The following is an 18,305-nucleotide window of genomic DNA, read 5'->3' on the forward strand; positions in this document are numbered from 1 at the left end:
AAAATTTCAATGTCAGGTGTATGCACCAGACTGATCTTTTTTGGAAGATGGAGATAAGATCTGAAGGATAAAGAGACTGGGAACAAGAAGTGTTCTGACAGGACATAATCCTGCATGTGGGAGAGGGCAGGAGGGTGTGGGGAGACAGTCATGGCAGGATATGGACAAGTGGTCTCACAATTTTTCATCAGTTTTTTCTGCCACTATATTGCATATTCTTTCCAGTTTAAGATTGTGTTGCTGTGGGGAAAGGAAGGTGCTAGACATGCTGCAGAGCCCTGAGCAGGTGAGTAGGGCTGGCACATAGCTTTAAATTTGGGACATTCTGGGCTGACCTTCATGTTTGGTCCAAAGGTACAAGCTGGAAAAAGATTAGCAGGGGCTTGAGGCCAAATATGGGTGCTGAGAAGGAGAGTACTACACAGAAGCCATTGCCATGAGATGGTAAATCAGGGAGGCTGGGACAAGCCCCAGTGAGTCAGAGAGATGTGGACTGCATGAGCTGGCACATGGGAGAGGTGACAAGGACCCATAAGGATAAGATCAAACAGAGGGGCCCAGGCAACGGGGGAGTGGGGAAGAGGCCATCCCCAGATTACACTCTTTGATTAACCAGTCTGCCCATTTTCATTCGAGCACATCACTTTATTCCTTGATTCCATGAGGAAAAACACAAGTCCTTCTCTATGAGTATTTTTTTTAACCTTCTGCCTAAGAGAAGCTTTGTTATGCCTTTTGACCTATTTCCCCCGAGACTGCTGTAGTTTGTTTATGGGGTTTGTCCTGTTTGTTTTGTGTTTCCAGATATGTCATGTGGGTCTGGAGGTTTTCCAACCCTTAACATTAAAAATAACATAGAATAATCCCTGTCTCCAAGACATATGAGATCCAATTAAAAATTGCAACATACAAGTTTTTTGATAGTATGATCTCTTTTCCCTTCTGTTTCTGAGCCTTTAGGATACTTTCAAGTGATGTTGTTAAGAGCTCTTTTATTATTAAGAGGGTTAGACATCTTTTTTTACCAGCAGACTTCAGATTTTTACCTGCTGTCTGGAAAAGATCTGAGATTTTACCAGGTATGCCACCAGCTTGGTAGCACAGGAGGAGAAATGGCTATGGGCTCTGCTCATAAGGAGGAGATGTGTCCTTTGATTTGAAGGCCAAGAGGAGGAGTATCTGCCTCAAATCAAGAATATTTTGCTTGAATATTGAGTTACATGCAGGAAAAAGTTGTTAGAAGGCAGTCCTGGCACTGCACTGTGTTTTTGTGGATTGGGAAAGGCATCTCCTGGCAGACAACTGAGTACCACCATCTTACAACAAACCCATAGCCACTGGCAACCCTGGAGATGACTCAACCCATGATGATGTCTGCTGGTTCTTTAATTTTACAGCACACCTCTTCCTTTTAATTATATTATTCATCTCTGTAGGGAAAAAAGTCACCATCATCATAGGTTTATGTTATTCAAATCAAAGCAAGAAATAAAAAATATATAATGGCTCATTATTTTCTAAATTGGATGCTGACCTAAGTTTACAAGTAACTATGATTGACATTGGACTAAATTTTAAATGGATGGCAATTTATTTTTCATAAGTCTAAAAAGTGACACAATCTCTTTATGTCTGCTATAATAAACTACTGAATATTATTTAATTGCTCATTTGCTATAAGTGGCATTATGAGCATTTTTGGTTACATCTCGTTGGTTATAGAATGATTATGTTCCCGTTCTACGTCTCCTACTCATTTTGGGGCCTATTGATACAAGAGTCATCAGCAAATAAATAAAATAGCAAAGAAATACAGAAAAATATTTATAAAGAAATCAAGTTGGTTGAAGTTATCATCACTGAGTGATGAGAAACAATACTGAGAAGGAAACATATGTGGCTCTCCTAGAGAGGAATGGTGGCCTAGTGATGAAAGTGCTCATGTGAGTTCAACACTGACTCAGTGACCTTGAACAATTTATTAGGGCATCATTCAGATGGCAAATTCCTCAAGCCATATACCCATTAGTGTCATTTATCTGGGTAAAGAGTATTTTGAGGCTAAATACAGCTTTTCTGAAACCCTTGACCTGATGACAGTAGTAGAATTTGGGCTGTGTCAAGATGGCATTTTGACTCTTCATCTCACCCCCTCAAAAAAACAAAACCAATGCTCCCCAATTGTCCTTGGCAATGTGGAGGTAACATTACCAGATTTGTGGAAAATCCTTATATATGACAGTATGTGAGTGGGAGCAGGGAGTGGATATGAAATATAAAAGCCCAGAACATATAGAGAACAATGAAAATTGGAGAAATATGATTGCCTTTCACACAGGAACACCTACACCTGAAAAGAGAAAGTCAAGTGGGGCTTAAACAAGGAGGGGGCCTAACTGAGAACAGGGTGACATTAATGGCAGCTGGGTGAGAATTCGACATGATACAGTAATACAATAGCAGATTCTATTAGTCCTTAGATGAGGAAAACATTTGTTCTTGTGCCTAGTTATAAATACATACAATTATATTGGATTAATTGGTAGAATCTAAGTGCTTGACTAATCCTAATGCTTAACTAATAAGTATAATGAGTTCAATCCCTTTATTTTTAAGGTTTTAGAACAGGGTAAATGTTGTGGAAAGCTAATGGATTCTCAGGAAGAGAATATAAAAATTGCCAATGTATATATCAAGAATTAATAATCAAGAAAAAAATATGCAGGGATTTTGCAGAGGAGAGGAAAATATCAGGAAATATTTTTTACATGCTTTAGTTACCTGCATTTGATATTGCTTAAACTCTGTGTGATTTCATGCGTAAGTAATTTAATGACCGATTTTATCTTGCTTTTTGTTTTAGAGGACTTTTTTTTCTTTCATAATAGACTATATGACCTGAGTAGCAATAATATAAATCCATATTTTTTCATGTCTAATGACTATTTTAGGGCAAATACTAGCCAGCCAATTTTCTCATATTCCTGAACTAGGGTTAGCCTAATTAGAAAAACTCAAACAAGCAAAAGTTAATATTGTTTCTACAGTCACTGATACAATAACAATAGTAGTTGTGCACCACCATGCTGAAAATCAACTCCTTTTATGTCCAAACAATAGTGTGAATCACAGAAATCTGACCTTGATATACAAATGTGATCATGTAGTAATTATAGCTCTTGTGCTTTCTGTATAAACAGACTACTTCATCTGGAAATGCTGTAGGGTACTTCTTCATTCTGCAATTTGCAGCTAATGACTGAGCAGAAAGCTTTTATATCCCAAAAAGCTTTAAAATAAAGCAGGTAGAAAAATCTTATTTCCCATAAATGAAAAAAATAAGCTGGTTATTTGAACAGCAGTGAATCAAATAATTGTTCTGTCTATGTTCTGTTGAAAAGCAGATATCACGTATTTAAAGATTGTCCTCAAAATCACATTTTGCAAACGTTATTAAAGACACTTTCATGGTCAAAATATGGAACTAAATTACTCAGTCCAAGTGGTAACTGACATGTTCTTTAACAAATGTGAGGTTAATAAAAATATCTTTCATTTCATGCCAAAATCTGCTTGTTCTGTTTGTGTCTGTGTTGGTATCATCCAAACAGGATGTGACAAACGTATGTTCTTTGGCTTTGCCCTAATCCATGATTTGGATAACACTATTAAGATGTGGTCTAACAAACTTCAGGGAAGCAAATCTGAGGATATTTGTCTGTGGACTTGATTTTAGTATTACCTAAGCAATAGATGCTCCACCCTGACCTCATGAATTAGCATTATGTGTTTTCAGTGCTTCCATAAAAATATATGGTCAAAGTATTAGCATGCTTATAGACATAGGCTGAATCCTGAAAGAAAACAATTGTGGGAAACTAACCCACCACAGAGCCCAGGAGTGACCCTGAAGGGCTCAGTGACATCCTCTTGATGATGAGTCCCCACTTATGAGGGTTTCCAAGAATGTCAACTGCTCAGGTTTTAATCTATTCAATCAATACAGTGGTGACTTTGGAGATTTCTAATTTCTTAATCAAATTTTTGTTTAATTCCACAAGTGCTACCAAAGTTCATAAGTAATACATAAGTAGTATAGATTTTTCTTTTCCCCAGGAAAATTTAAAACCTGAAAAAATATCAAGATAGCTTTCTTGAAATAAAATGTATTTTCCTTAATTCCATCCTGATTGGTATGTAATGAATAATGAAAAAGTAATAAATTGTATTATTTTTCTCTGATTCTTTATAAATAATACCTGGAATTAACAATTCCAGTGTTTTGCACTGGATTGATGTCAAGTTGAGAGGGTTATTAATCCTCAGGTCATTACACCAAACTTTTAAATATATTGGCAAAGTATGAAATTTCTTCTATTCATCTTGAAATACCCTCGTGTTTGAATATGTATGGAAAATCAACTTAAAAATTCAGACCTTTTCTTGCATGGTGCTTTTAGAAATAGCAACTGATTTAAAAAGAATCTAGTTTTAGGAGATGGTTATTACTGTTAGAATGGAAATTAGTTCTCTGTCTCATGTGATATAATTGTCATATGGTTATGAAATTATCATGGATGGGCTGTGCAGGTGCTATAGAACAGTGGTTTGGAATTCATGCTGCAAAACATAATTCTAAGACTGAACAGTTTTTTACTGTAGGATTTTTTAGCACATTGCCAAAGAGGGCCAGTGGGCTCAAGGGTACTTGTTTGTTCATTTTCTGCAGTCTCGTTCAGAGGTGAGTTTTCTTTAAGACTCAGATGACAAAGATTTGTGTAAGTATTTTGACTGAACGGCTTTCTAGTCTTTGCAGCCTGTGTTTTATTATTTGTCTAAGGGCTTCAGGATGGTGGCATTGTGAGTTAAATCTCCCTGTATCCATTTAAGAGTGACCTTTTTATCACTTCCAACTATATCCATCAGCTGTTTCTTGGGCTCAGGGAAGAATTTTCATTTTGTGGTGGCAGCACCTAATCAGTGTCTGCTACCCAGCTTCAGACCTCTGCAGGGCTTTCACTGATCTTGTCGAGGGTATTTTTTTATATTTGATGACAAGGTTGCCATTTGCAGTCGAAGATTTTGAGTTACTTATAATCCATTTCTGAAAACTGTGAGGGGCTAATAACACACAAGAGTGCTTCCCACCTTCCCTGTATGATTAGTCACTGCCTAATTATTTACTTAGTAAAAAGTTTATAGCAAAACTGTTGGCTGTATTGAAGATCAATCAACTGTCTGAGTTTTTAGAAAGGAGTCATTATTAAAATTAGAAACTAAACCTAGTACATCTGTGTTAAGGATCAAATCGTCTCTGCACAAAAAGCTGGGTGCATTTGAACCTTTGATGTCCTTCCTACAGCAGCTTTTCTACCCTGAGTTGGTAGCACTCAGGCAAAGCAAGCACCACACCTCCTACTTCCAGCCTTCATCGATTCATCAAGCACCCATGAGGTCATGCATTGTCCTGGTGTCTGAACACCTCACAGAAGTTAATATATTTGATATATATTTGTAGGATGGCTACAGCAGACTGAAGACAAGACCATCAGGCTCCAGTTTGTGACAGCCCCACTTTTCTTGATACAGCTCTGTCCTTCACAGTGCCGTGTTTGTCATTTCTTCCTCTTTGACATGCACCAAGCGGTACCACTCTTCTACTTAACAGCCCTGTGAAAATGTAATTTATTTTGGCTCAGTAATACCTCTAGCCATCCTGTCCTTCATCAGAGTGCAGAACTATCAAAGTGTCTGTAGAGAATTTCCCAAAATACAAGGCATATAGAAACCTCAGTATAGGCATAGAAAGATGTTCCTAAATATTCTCTTCAGGTCTGTATCTACCCATACAGTGAGTCATGCCCAGATCCATGAGCATGGGTATTTATGTCTTTGAAATCATGTGTCCTATCTACACAGAAAAATGAGATAAATTCAAAAGTTAGTGACAGAACAGAATCTTTACAACTTAACCCAAACTCAGTACATGTAAATGGGAGTCTTTACCTCTGCTTAAGTGAGCTCTGACTCAACTTTTAGACTGTAAAAGTGGGATGTATCTGACAAAGTGTCTTTGCCTTGGCTGTTCACTCTAGACTCCTTTCATCGTGACTGATGATATGGTCAACATAGACAACTGAAATTAGGTTGCATCTCACCTCATCCTACAAAAGTAGAAGTTTAAAACAGATATAATAGAGTAGATGTCTATAAAATCAGATGAATCACAGGCTAAACTGCTTCTTTCATCCTACTGTCTAAAAGAGAGAGTAGGGTGCTGATTCCAGACGTGAAGACCTGCTCCAAAGATGCAAAGATGCAGGGCCTTCTTATTTCTGCCTGAACCATACCATGGGCAGGCATAAGACTGTACCTGTAATTCTACAGTCAGGAAGAGACATTAGGAGGAAGAAAACAAATGAAAAACAGCTCAACCTTTCAATGGAAAACAACAAAAAAAAAAGTTGGTGCATTGTCATGGATGCTGACATATTTTCCAGTGGCAATCTAAAGGGAAGTTGTACTGATCTTTCAGAATTTGTTTGATAGAAGTAACACAAAAAACCCACAATAAAATTATATGTTGTAATGTAAGTTTTTGTTTTTTTTTACCAAAATCTGAAAAATAACCTATTTTTTCTGTTTCATTTGTATCAGTTTCCTGCTCAACCTCATGTAACACTACTTGGGCTGCCTGTCTTGGTAACAGCATGAATTTATACCAAGACAGAAGTAAGCAAATCATACAGTTTTCAAGAAGGTGGGAAAGTATTGAGACTGAGTGTCTCCAGGCCTTGAGGGCAGGTAAAAACGTGAAATAAATAACACATTGTATTTTCTAAATAGCTCCTGTTATTTAATAAAGTGCTTAATAAAAAATGAATATTACCAGTGCATTAATTAGTTAAACTGGCTGATGAGTTCCTAATATCTCTGCAAATGACAGTAAGATGAGTATTTTGGATGCACTCAGATCGGGTTAGCTCATATTATAAAAAGGACAGATGTGCATGGTGGATATATGAAGGTTTCTTCTGCCCTTCTGCAGCTGTGGAGCTGATCTGCTTGCTTCATGAATATTTACTTACTTACTTACCAAAAGAGAGAGAGAGAGAGAGAGAGAGAGAAGGAAGGAAAGAAGGAAAGAAGGAAAGAAGGAAAGAAGGAAAGAAGGAAAGAAAGAAGGAAGGAAAGAAGGAAAGAAGAAAGAAAGAAAGAAAGAAAGAAAGAAAGAAAGAAAGAAAGAAAGAAAGAAAGAAAGAAAGAAAGAAAGAAAGAAAGAAAGAAAGAAAGAAAGAAAGAAAGAAAGAAAGAAAGAAAGAAAGAAAGAAAGAAAGAAAGAAAGAAAGAAAGAAAGAAAGAAAGAAAGAAAGAGAAAGAAAAAGAAAGCTATTTCAAGGGCAATTATCTAAATGAGCTGGAGAAACCTGGGATGATTAAGTCCCCAATCTCTGGAGAATTTGCTCTGAGGTCTTTGATGAATTTTAAAATGGTATTACATTCTAGATTTTAATAACATAACCTTTCTCCTCTTCTTCTGGCTCTAGGCAACTGTTGTTAAGTCCATTTTTCACTAAAGCCTAAGAAGGATGAGTGAATAAGGCCAAGTCTCTAACCACAGCACTGCAGATCTGCTGGGCTGCAGGGAGCAGGCGAGAAGGGCGGTGTGTTCATTACCTTCGACATCGCGCCTGCCGAGGAGGGCCTTTGATCTGTCCTGCTACAGGTCTGTTTCACTTTGAGTTCAGCAAATTAATTGAAGGGGAAAGAGTTTTCAGTATCTCTAGCACAATCAGTGACAATTTATGCAGCTTTGGTTTCCTTCATCTGATATATTAATGAACCAAGTCTGGGTCTTGACAAAACAAGCGACATCTCTGATTAGAAAAACCACCAGCACCAGCGGGAAATGTTGGTCCCCATCACTGGTTTACAGTTTTAAGTTGGTTTCTTCAGTGAGCTGTTCTTGAAGTGTAAATGTTTTGCTGCTTGTGGTTGGAGTCACAAGCAAATCTGGCAGTGAAATACCAAATCGAGGGTAGATTTAGAGGGCCTTAGTCCCTGGGGAAATTCAAAAGCCTGAGTCAGAGCCCATATGTGTCTTCAGCCAATATTTGAAGGGCTGGACACTTAAAACTGGGATTATAGGAGAAGACACAGTAAGAAGGAGGCACCTAAACCACCTAAGAGGAAACATGAGAGGTGCAGCTGGGCTTTGAGCAGAGCCTTAGGGAACTGAGGGATATCAGTCTTTGCAGCAGACCTGTAATCATGAATCTACCCCTGAACGTGGGAACTGAAATCAGCCCTCCTTATCTTGTAAAAGTGCAATGCTCCTGTAACACTTGAGAAGTTTGTGGCATTGTGTAGCAGGAAGGTTCTGTGTTCATTCCCCTCCCCTGCCTGAATGGGACCAGAATTTCCAGCCAGTGCCTATCCTCTACCACAAGACCCTGACATCACTCTGCAAGGCCTAGAAATTGTTAATAGTTGCAAAACAATCAAGTTAAATCTTCCTTTGTGAAAAACAAAACCAACACCACAGAGCCCTGTGAATATATCTCAGATTTTTTCCGGGGAACATCTGATCCAATTTAATTCAGTAGGTCCCTTTCCAGCCATTAATCTCCAGCCAAATTTTGTTTTTCATTTTATTGAACATCATGATTTACTGCACAGCTCTCTGTTCATTATTACTTAGAGAAGCAGTTGTTCAGATTCTTTTTCTCTTGATCTCCTGATCAAGAAAATAGTGTGCAGATGTGAACAGAAATAAGAATATTACTCCTGTAAGAGAACTCTTACCCAATTAAACATATTGTCTGTGAGGGAAGTTATGATCTTGCAAATAGTTTCTGCTTCCAAGAAAGACTTAACAGCACAAATGAGGCCAACTTTCCTTACATTGGGTCTACTGTTTGCTGCAAAAACAGTGTTGTAACTGACACAATTAATATTGCAAAAATATCCTGGGTGGGATTAAAAATGGTGAAGTCCCACATATATATCCTTCAGTACTTAGAAGAACCTGATCTGCCCAGCACGTTCCAGAATGAACCTGCTTCCTTTCTGGGAAAAAAAAAAATCTTGTTTGTTTCTGTCATGCACAAGAAACGACAAAGCAGAAACATATTTTCTCGTGATAACTACTGTTGAAATCAGAGGATGTTGTCAGTGTTCACACAGATGCTGCCTGGTCGCTGTGGTGATCCTCCTCCCTTGCATTCCATCTGTGGGAACCAGACCAGAGCCTGCTGCAGTTTGCTTCTGGAGTGGGAGCTGGCTGGTACTGCTCAGCTCTGGTGTTCATGGCCACCACTCATCTCCTGCTAAACCTGCTAAACTCATATATGTGGCAGATGGCTGGAGGTGCTAAGGAGCAAATGCACAAACCTGTTCTTTCTGGGCATCCCCGTTTCATCTAAGTTCGCATTCTGAAGGGAGCCTAGTGTCTTTCCACAAGACTCAAATTGACTTATCTTAACAGCCTGGCCCACCTGATGATTTCTATTTAGAACAGGCCTTGAATTGCAAAAACAAATGTTCTGCAGCTCAGAGCAGAGTTACATTGAGAGGAAGCACTGAACTCTTATCCAGCAAAACCCTTACTAGATTAAAATAATCAACCTCAGTTACAAAAGGGCATTTAAATAATCTAATCCAATCTATCTAGTTTGTTATGAGCTAAAGTTCTGAATTCTAGGCAAATTTTGAAAATTACTAATTAAGATTTTACCTTCAATGATCAGCTTTAGTAAACAGGGTCCTCTCAAAACATTGCCACTGTACCAGCAGCCAGCTCTAGTAGGGAAGCAATACTAATGCCAGCACATTATCTGCAGGAAACACTTCTTGCATTAACATGGTGCTTTAATGGCTTGGGATATTGCAAGGAGAGAGACTTTAATTCCTGGGACAAAAAACAACAGGTGTCTTTCACTGAACTGTCATTGCTCTACATTAGCACACACAGGTTTGCATGAACACCAAGAGGATTTGGGAACTCTGAAACCCCTTATGGGCAGCCTGGAGGGGCAAATGCTGTGGAAGCTTTTCTCCTGGGTTGCAGTGAGCACATCATTACACTCCTATGGAAATTCTCTTTTGCCTTTTGGCCTCACAGTAGTTGTGGCTTTTCCCTTTGGGAGGAGGTAGTTAGAGGTTTCAAACAGTATTTTTTTTTTTTCTTCTAGTAATCTGCCTATTTTTACAAAATGTGTAGGAGTTCTTGAGACCTCTGTTCCTCCATCTGTCTTGGTTGAGGGGGCTCAAAGTCTTGAAGAGACACATACACACACAATGGAATTGCCTCAGCTCCACTTGTAGACAGGCTATAGATACTGCAGAGTTCTCAGTGACACATTATTTAAACCCTATTTAAATAATATGAATTCCTGTGATATAAGTTACTTTTTTCCCCTAGAATGTAAATAATCACCACATGGATAAGGTTCCCTTAAATGGTAAGGTGTCTTTCAGCACCAGCATCATGGAAAAGTGTTGTCTAAGATTCCTTGTTTTCCTTAGGGTCAGGCTAAACCTGGTGTTACTGACTGGGGTCATGTTCCTTCTTGTGCCTCATCTGTCTAGTGGTGTAAATCTATGGTAGGACTTTATTGTAAGTCTAACCCTCTTGCTCAAGCTGTAGCTATTGGAGGGCTTTGCTTAGGACACTGCTGATGTGACTCACAGGACACAGGTCTGTTGCAGATCCCAGACTTGAGAAATAGATACATATGTCAGTCACTTGTGGCTCTTTGGGAAACCAAAGTGTCTTAATATGGGCAGAAGTAGAGTCAGAAATGATCCTTGAGGGAAGGATGTTTCTCACTGAAGAGGAATGATGCAGCCAGGCTGTCTTCTGTGCTGGAAGGCAACGGTGGGAACAAAGCAAAGGAGTTTATGAACTACCCTGTGCAGACATGTATATACCACCCTATAGGGGAAACAGCCTAATTACTGCTCTGAGCTTCCAAGGAACTCCGAGAAGAAAAGTATAAATCTCAACCATCAAGAGACTTCTGTAATTCAGACCAGGTGTCAGGTAGGCTGTTGTACGGCTCCAGCACAACATGACTTACAATCACCTTTTTATCCTTGTTCCTCTGCTACTGACGCCCTTTAAGTCTAATATTCTCAATAGCAAGGAAATTTGTTTCCACTGAGCCAAATCCCATTTGTCTAGGTAGTGAGAATAAATACCAGCTGTAGATCATCTTGGATACTAGATTTTAACCCCATCCTGGTCAATATGGAAATATGATAGATCATTCTATACTACAGCTTAAAAAACTCAGAAAACAAAAATGACAAAGTTTAAATGACCTATGAGATCTGGGATTCTGGCTAAGACCTATCTTACCATTAATTAAATCTGGAATCAGATTCATTTAGGACACATGTGACATCAGAATGTACCCTGCTGATTGATAATAATTGAAAAGCTCTATACTCAATGTAGAATTATGGTACCCGTTTGTTTTAAATACCTTAATTTTTTTAAAATACCTTCAGAAATTATTCTACCAAGGTAGAGATCCTCTCTGCTCATGAATATAGATAACTACTGAATTGTAGGAATTTCTGATCCTGACAAGCTTTGCTAAGTACTCAGCTACTAATTATGAACAGGAATAAAAGGACACCTGCTGAAATAATTATCAAAGGATGTGTGACTACAACCTTCCCCTTATCAGAAGCATGGAGCCAGTATCCTACATCAGCAAAGAATGCAGTCTTAGACATTTTATGACAAATATGCTGTTATGTAAATAATTACACCAATAGGCATTTTAATTTGTGTGACTACTTAACTGCTTGAATTTTAATGCAGAAGGAAAGTAGCAATATAGTTCCATGCTAAATTACATGAATAAAGGACTGGAGTTACATGGTGCTGGCACAGATCTTATTTACTCACAAATAAATCTGGAATATTTCCACTACTAGATCAGGTAGGAAACTAGGATTGTACTCTCACTGTTGGTAATGATTTAATAACTGTAAATACAGGACGAAATTCCTTCCATGACTTTGCCTACTCATTTTTATCTAACAATCTCTTGTACCTATAAGAGCCTTTTTTGAATGGATGCCTAAAATGTGTATTGGTTTAAGTAGGAAAAAACCTACAGAGCATGTTGCAAATATCTGCAGGACAAGTACATCCTAAGCACAAGCTCTGAAAATCCTCCAGATAAGATCCTGGAATGCTGGGACCATTATCTGTGGAAATACCACTACATGTCCTCCCTGTTCAACTCTTGTACCTTTCATGCACCTTCAGCCACAAGATCCTGAAGTGTTGGCTCAGATGGTTTTATGTTCCTATGTAGATTCATAGCACTGTGCTAAAGGCTTGGTGTTAGGCTGAATCCAGATACTGTTAGTCTTGCCTTAGTGCCTGAAATGTTGCCGCAGGTGCCGAGCCGGGTGATAATTAGCATTGACTCCATGATTGCAGAAGGCTGATCAATTGCTTTTTTATCATACTCTTATACTATATTATACTATACTTATTAAGAAACCCAGTAATCCTTACAGTCAGTCCAATACCGCTTTGACCTAATTGGTCAATCAATCCAAACACCATCCAGTGTCCAATTAAGAAATCACCCTTTGGTAAACAAATCTCCATGACACATTCCACATGTGTGCAACAGCAGGTGCAACAAGTGGAGATAAGAATTATATCTCATTCTTTCTCTGATCTTCTCACAGCCTTCCCGAGGAAAATGCCTGGGAAAGTCTGTGCCTGCTCTCTGTGGCCAGAGAGCTGCTGTCACACCTGAAATGTCCTGTTGCCTCTCTGGCTCACAGGTCTGGCCAGGACAAAATTGCTCTCTATGCACTTGGCCAGCTGCTATAAAAAGGACATGATGCTGTACCAGGCTTGGCAGGAGACATCTCCGTCTCCTTGCCCCAGTAGTTCTGAGGAGCACATCAACTGTGCGCTCTGCATTTCCCACACACAAGCTTCCTTCTGACTGTTGCAGACATGAACAAAAGGAAAGTGGGAGCCAGCCATGCTGGTCTGGGTAGTGCCATGCAGTGACTTGCCCATCATAATTCAGAGACAGAAGGTGGCAATGCCAGGGATGTTGTTCAGCCACTAAGAGCTGATTTATTTTCTCCTTGGACTGGAAAACAGATATGGAAGGAATGTGTGGGGTTGCAAGTCCTTCCAGGACCTGGGGGCATAGCTCAATTTCTAATTGGAAACTAGTGCTATCCCTGTGCCTCCAGGCTACAGCTTCTGTCACTGTAGCCATGAGACAAGACTTGGCAAGGCCTTATTTACCCGTTCTCCAAATGAGTTAAACTTTTCAACCTTTAAGGCCACACTCCAAAAGCCATTTGCTTTCCTAGATCAAGTGCCATTCTGACAATTGTACAGATACAGTATTTTTACCTGCTGTGAAGGTAAAAATAGAAGTGAGGCTTGTAGTTGGGTGAAGAAAATTAGTTGCACTTGTTATTTTTCACAATGAACACATAGGAGCATGTCTATGTGTAGCCAAGGAGAGGCTTTCCTAACCATGGACTGAGGATGCACTGGATCAGATGGCAATCAAAAGCCCATGGCCTTAGGGAGTGACAAATTACTTGCAGAATGTCTCACAGACATCTTCTCCCATGGGGAAATGTTGCAGTCTTCAATTTTATTGGCTTCTTTAAGCCTCAGACTCTTCTGGATGTTGTCATAGCCCCATAGCTCTGGGATAACAAGCGCTGAGGCACCATGCAGGTGTTAGGGTCTTTACCCCTTCAAGCACAGCTGCTCATCTTGTTTTGCACACCTCCTTTCTCCATTCTTTCCTCTCTGTCCAACAAATTCAGGTTTGAGGGACGGAAGAACTCTAATGAGGCATTTTACCACCCCAAGCAGGTTGTTCCTTGCCATGCCCTGCAGAGCCTGGCTCTCCAGTCCCACACTACCTGCCTCACCCCTTCCTGCAGGGATCATGCAGCAGTCTCAGGCACTCTCAGCTTCACAGCTAAAATATAAATAAAGTGGTGTGCCAAAAGACTATTCCCCTCATTGCCACCCCTTTTCTCTCTGTTTTGTTTCCTGTCAAGTGTTTTGCTCTGACACACCAAGTAAAGACACAAAACTTGGGGTGGGAACATCTGGCTCTGGCTGTAGAGCGTTGTCAAGAAGAGAAGTTCCTAGATATAAAATCAGCTTTTTCTCCCCTGTTCATGGGACCTTGCTGTGGGATGTTTAGGGCTTCCTGCCGCAGCCCCCCGGGTGGCCAGCAGCCCCCAGCCAGGACTTCGCTCTCTCCAACACAATTACAGTCTGCAAATGTTTAAAGGCAGTTTCTTTTGAGCGAGCCACATGCTTCAAATTGTTATGCGGTTAACCACTGAGAACAAACCCCCACACAAATACCTAAGGATCAACTTGCTCAAGCCAGGGTGGTAGCAGTGGGGGCACAATAGGAGAGGGGAGACTTCCTCATTTTGCTTTTGATGAGAAGAAAATAGAGTTATCTTTTGACTTTCCCAAAGTGCCAGCAGCTGCCGTATCACGGTGCGTATCACGGTGCGTATCACGGTGCGTGCTGGGTGATGCCATTTGCACATTTGTTTGCTGATGAAAGGAGCCTTGTTCAGCAGCCGTGGCCATACACACCATGGGCCACATCCTCTGCTGGTGTAAATCAGCTCCTCTGGTGAATAGGAACTGAAAATGCAACCCCCTCTCCCTGTGTGATGTGCAAGTGCCAAGCTGGGGGAAGATTTCTGTGCTTTGACATTGCCCTATCCCTTGTCCCTTAACTCTTATAAAAGCTGAATACTTTTCTGCTGACTCACAGAGACAGATGGATTTTGTTAACTCCAGTCGAGATAGAGGAAGATGTACTAAAAGCATCACTTGGCAGGGCTGAACCCAGCTTTGGGGTTCAGGGGGGGACTGAGTAAGGAGCTTCACATCTCACCCTGTTCAGCATGGATGGAGCTTGGCTCCTGGGTGCCACATGGGAGGAGTGATGTGTGGTCTAGCCTGAGCCTGCTGTTAATCAGTGTCTGAAATAATGACCCAGGCTGTCATTCCATCCCCCCCTCTTTGTGCCCTCTCTGGAGCTCTGCAGCTCCCCAAAGCCCAAGAAAGAGAATTGGAGCCAACAGCAATAGAAAGGAAACACCCCAAAAGAAGCACAGAAATCAAATCCCCTTAGTAACTGCATTGCATCTGCTTAAATCTTCTTAAGTTACAGAGGATTTTAGTGAAGTAAATTAACTTCCCTTTGCTTGTGTTTCCTTGTATTTTTGAAGACTATGAAACTGTTGAGGAGGAAAGTGTCTTACAAACTAATAGAGAGAGTTTCCAGTCATGACTGGCATAGCTGTTCATGTAGTGCTCTTAAAAGTAGACCCAAGTGGAGATAATTATTTTGCCATGGACCACCTTTAAGATCCATCTTAACTTTATTTTGATTTCTAAAATGGCCGATTAAGGGCTCACATGGCTAGGATAGTTGAGGGGAAAGATGTAATCCAAGCGTGATATGCTTTCTCAGGTGTGAAACAAAATTGAATTCTTTGCTTTTTGAGGAAAACTGTGTGAAAAGGAAGGGTTAAATTTTTTTTTATGTGGGGAATGTTTTCAGTGAAAGTGCTTTAGTTCCTCTGGTCCATTTATCATCTGAGCAGTGAAACATCACTCTGCTTATGAAGTTAGCTCTGCAGGACTCTGTACCTGTCAAAATTGTTTATCCATACTTGCCAACTACAGCAAGAAAGGCAGGAGGACTGGTAGTCATGATGGTGAGTGAGTTGGACACATGGAGTGAGGGCGCATGAGTTGAACCTCCTCACTGATGCAGAAAAAGAAAATGAATGAGGGAAAGAACATTAAAGCATTAAGTGTCTAATCTTAGAGAGTTTAATGGTGCAGTTTGTTACAAAAAAAAAGAAGAATTAGGAGAATTTCTTCATGGGTAACTGAGTAGGTAGGTATTGATGGCCAGTTAGTCCTCATGATGCTGAAGGTTCAGGAGTAAATGCCAGCAGAAGCAGCTACTGGGGTACACTGGCACACTGACATTATTGACCATGGGATTGGGATATATTGCACTTAGACAATTGAAAATTAATATGATAATCACTTATTAAGGAATTATCAAGGAACTACTGAGTGCTTAGTATTGTTATATGAAAATATATAAAAAATTCTCAGTCTAAATCCAACAGAGCCTTAATCCTATGTGAGGGCTATTAGGAAAAAAAAAAAAAAAAGAGAGGGGGACGGGCAGAGAATTCAGGTTTATAAAAAGAAACCCGTACACAATGAGCTGAAGGTTGTGCTTCTGCACTTCCTGCTCTGGGTGTGAGCAGAAGAGGAAATACCAAAATACCACCAGAAAAACTATTCCCACAGCATTCCCAACCTGGCTGAAACCAGAGCAGTTCTGACAGCCCTACAAAAAGGGGGCAAAAATCCCACAGCTGACCCAGTCTCAAGGATCTTGCTCATAGGAAGGCCAACAAAATTTCCAAATCTAGGATATTTGGGTAGACCTTGATGAGCCTTTATACTTCTCCTGACTCCTCATCTGTATTTTCTGCAGTTCATAGATCACTGATGACATTTGACTCTTCTGCCAGCTTTGAGAGGAGCACATTTCTACTACAGTCAGTTTGATCACATCCATGACCACAGATCATCAAATTGCATGGTAACTGCAGGGCAGGGCACCATGGTCCAGTCTAACTCAGGTGAGGGGTTCCTTGGGCCCCCTTTCATTTTTTTGATAGTCAACCCACTAGAATGAGAGTGCATCCTACACACACAGCAAGAACTGACCTTTCAATGCATAAAATGCCACCAGTTTCAGTGTTGCCCCATGTCAATAATTAAAACTAAATTCCTGGAGGTTCCCAGGCAGACAAGACATTGGACTGGCTCCTCCAGAAAACATTCCACTTTTAGCAAAGAAAACCTTGAAGATGAGCAGCAGGATCATGTTCAAAGGGTTGTACAGATAGCTGGCACACCAGGCAGTTAGTTTAAAACCTCAAATCTGAAAGCTTTGTAAAGAACTGGGAAAATGTCTCTTTTCCTTTATTGGTATAAGAAGGAAAGTATTCTGTCCTACTAAATCCCCCCAAAATTTAAATATCAGTCTCTTGTTTGACATGCAGTGCTGTACACTAGAATTCAGGACTTGTTCAATAGTCTAAGAAAAACAGTAAAATTACTATTAAAAAGTAAAATTACTATAAAAGGCTGATTTTCCTATAGATGTTTCCTTACATCTAAGAAAATCCTGAAACAAGTTTTTCCCCTACAATTAGAGAATCAAATCCCTGGACTGGCTCCAATGAGCAGCTTAGGAATGTTCAGCACAACCACAGCCTCCAGCCATGGGACAGAGCAAAAGTTGCAACACTGATGATGTTTTATCTTCCACAACTTATTCCAGCAACACTTCCATGGATGCCAATAATGAAATCTGTTTCAGAGGCCTGAAAGGAAGATTTTTTTCTTTTCAAATTCTGAGTCACTGATTTTGAGACTGGTCAACTCATTGCTTTTGTGACTGCAGTTTAACTAAAACGACCTAAGGCTGATAATGTTATCATGAACTCTAACATCCAAAAACGAAGCTAAAACCTTAGCTAAGCCCCATGTCTGAATGCAGCTTTCCAGTTCATTCAGAGCAGCATAGCACTCAGCATTTTCCCTCCAACAACAGAAAGCCCCTTTCTGGCCTCCCAGAACTGCTGCATGGAATACACTGTTGCTCCTACTGCAAACTTATTTAAGAGACAATAGGGCAAATAGTTGGCAGACGGATTCTTCTTAAAACTTAAATCTAGATCCACAATAAAATGTAAAATGCCAAGGAAACATGCAAAGATAATCAGAAAATGCTAATTTTTAAAATTAATTTTTGCTGAGAGTGAGACATTACAATTTACAATATTGGCCCCATTCTGCAAGTCCTTTTTTACATGAGCTCTTTTTAAAGTCACTGAGGTTGTTTATGTGAAGTTTCTTACATGAGAAAGGACTCAGAGTATCTGGCCTTACACATTTTGCTACAAAGTTTACCTAGACATTATCTGGGCTGTGGAGCAGTGTGTGTATTTTCAGGATCGAAAAATAGACTTCAGTTTTTTTTTTTTTTTTTTGGAAAAAGTTCTGACTTCAGCTTCACCCATCTGCTTTTCGCAGTTTGCTCCGCAGCCACATTGAATGGACGGGCTCAGCCTTTGTCCCTGTCTCTGAGCTGCTCCTCGCCAGCCACTCTCAGCCCCCACGCGTTGTAACTCACCAGGATGTGTGCAGTCTG

This window comes from Vidua macroura, chromosome 1 (genome assembly GCF_024509145.1).
Source record: "Vidua macroura isolate BioBank_ID:100142 chromosome 1, ASM2450914v1, whole genome shotgun sequence".
In the NCBI taxonomy this organism is placed as follows: Eukaryota; Metazoa; Chordata; class Aves; order Passeriformes; family Viduidae; genus Vidua; species Vidua macroura.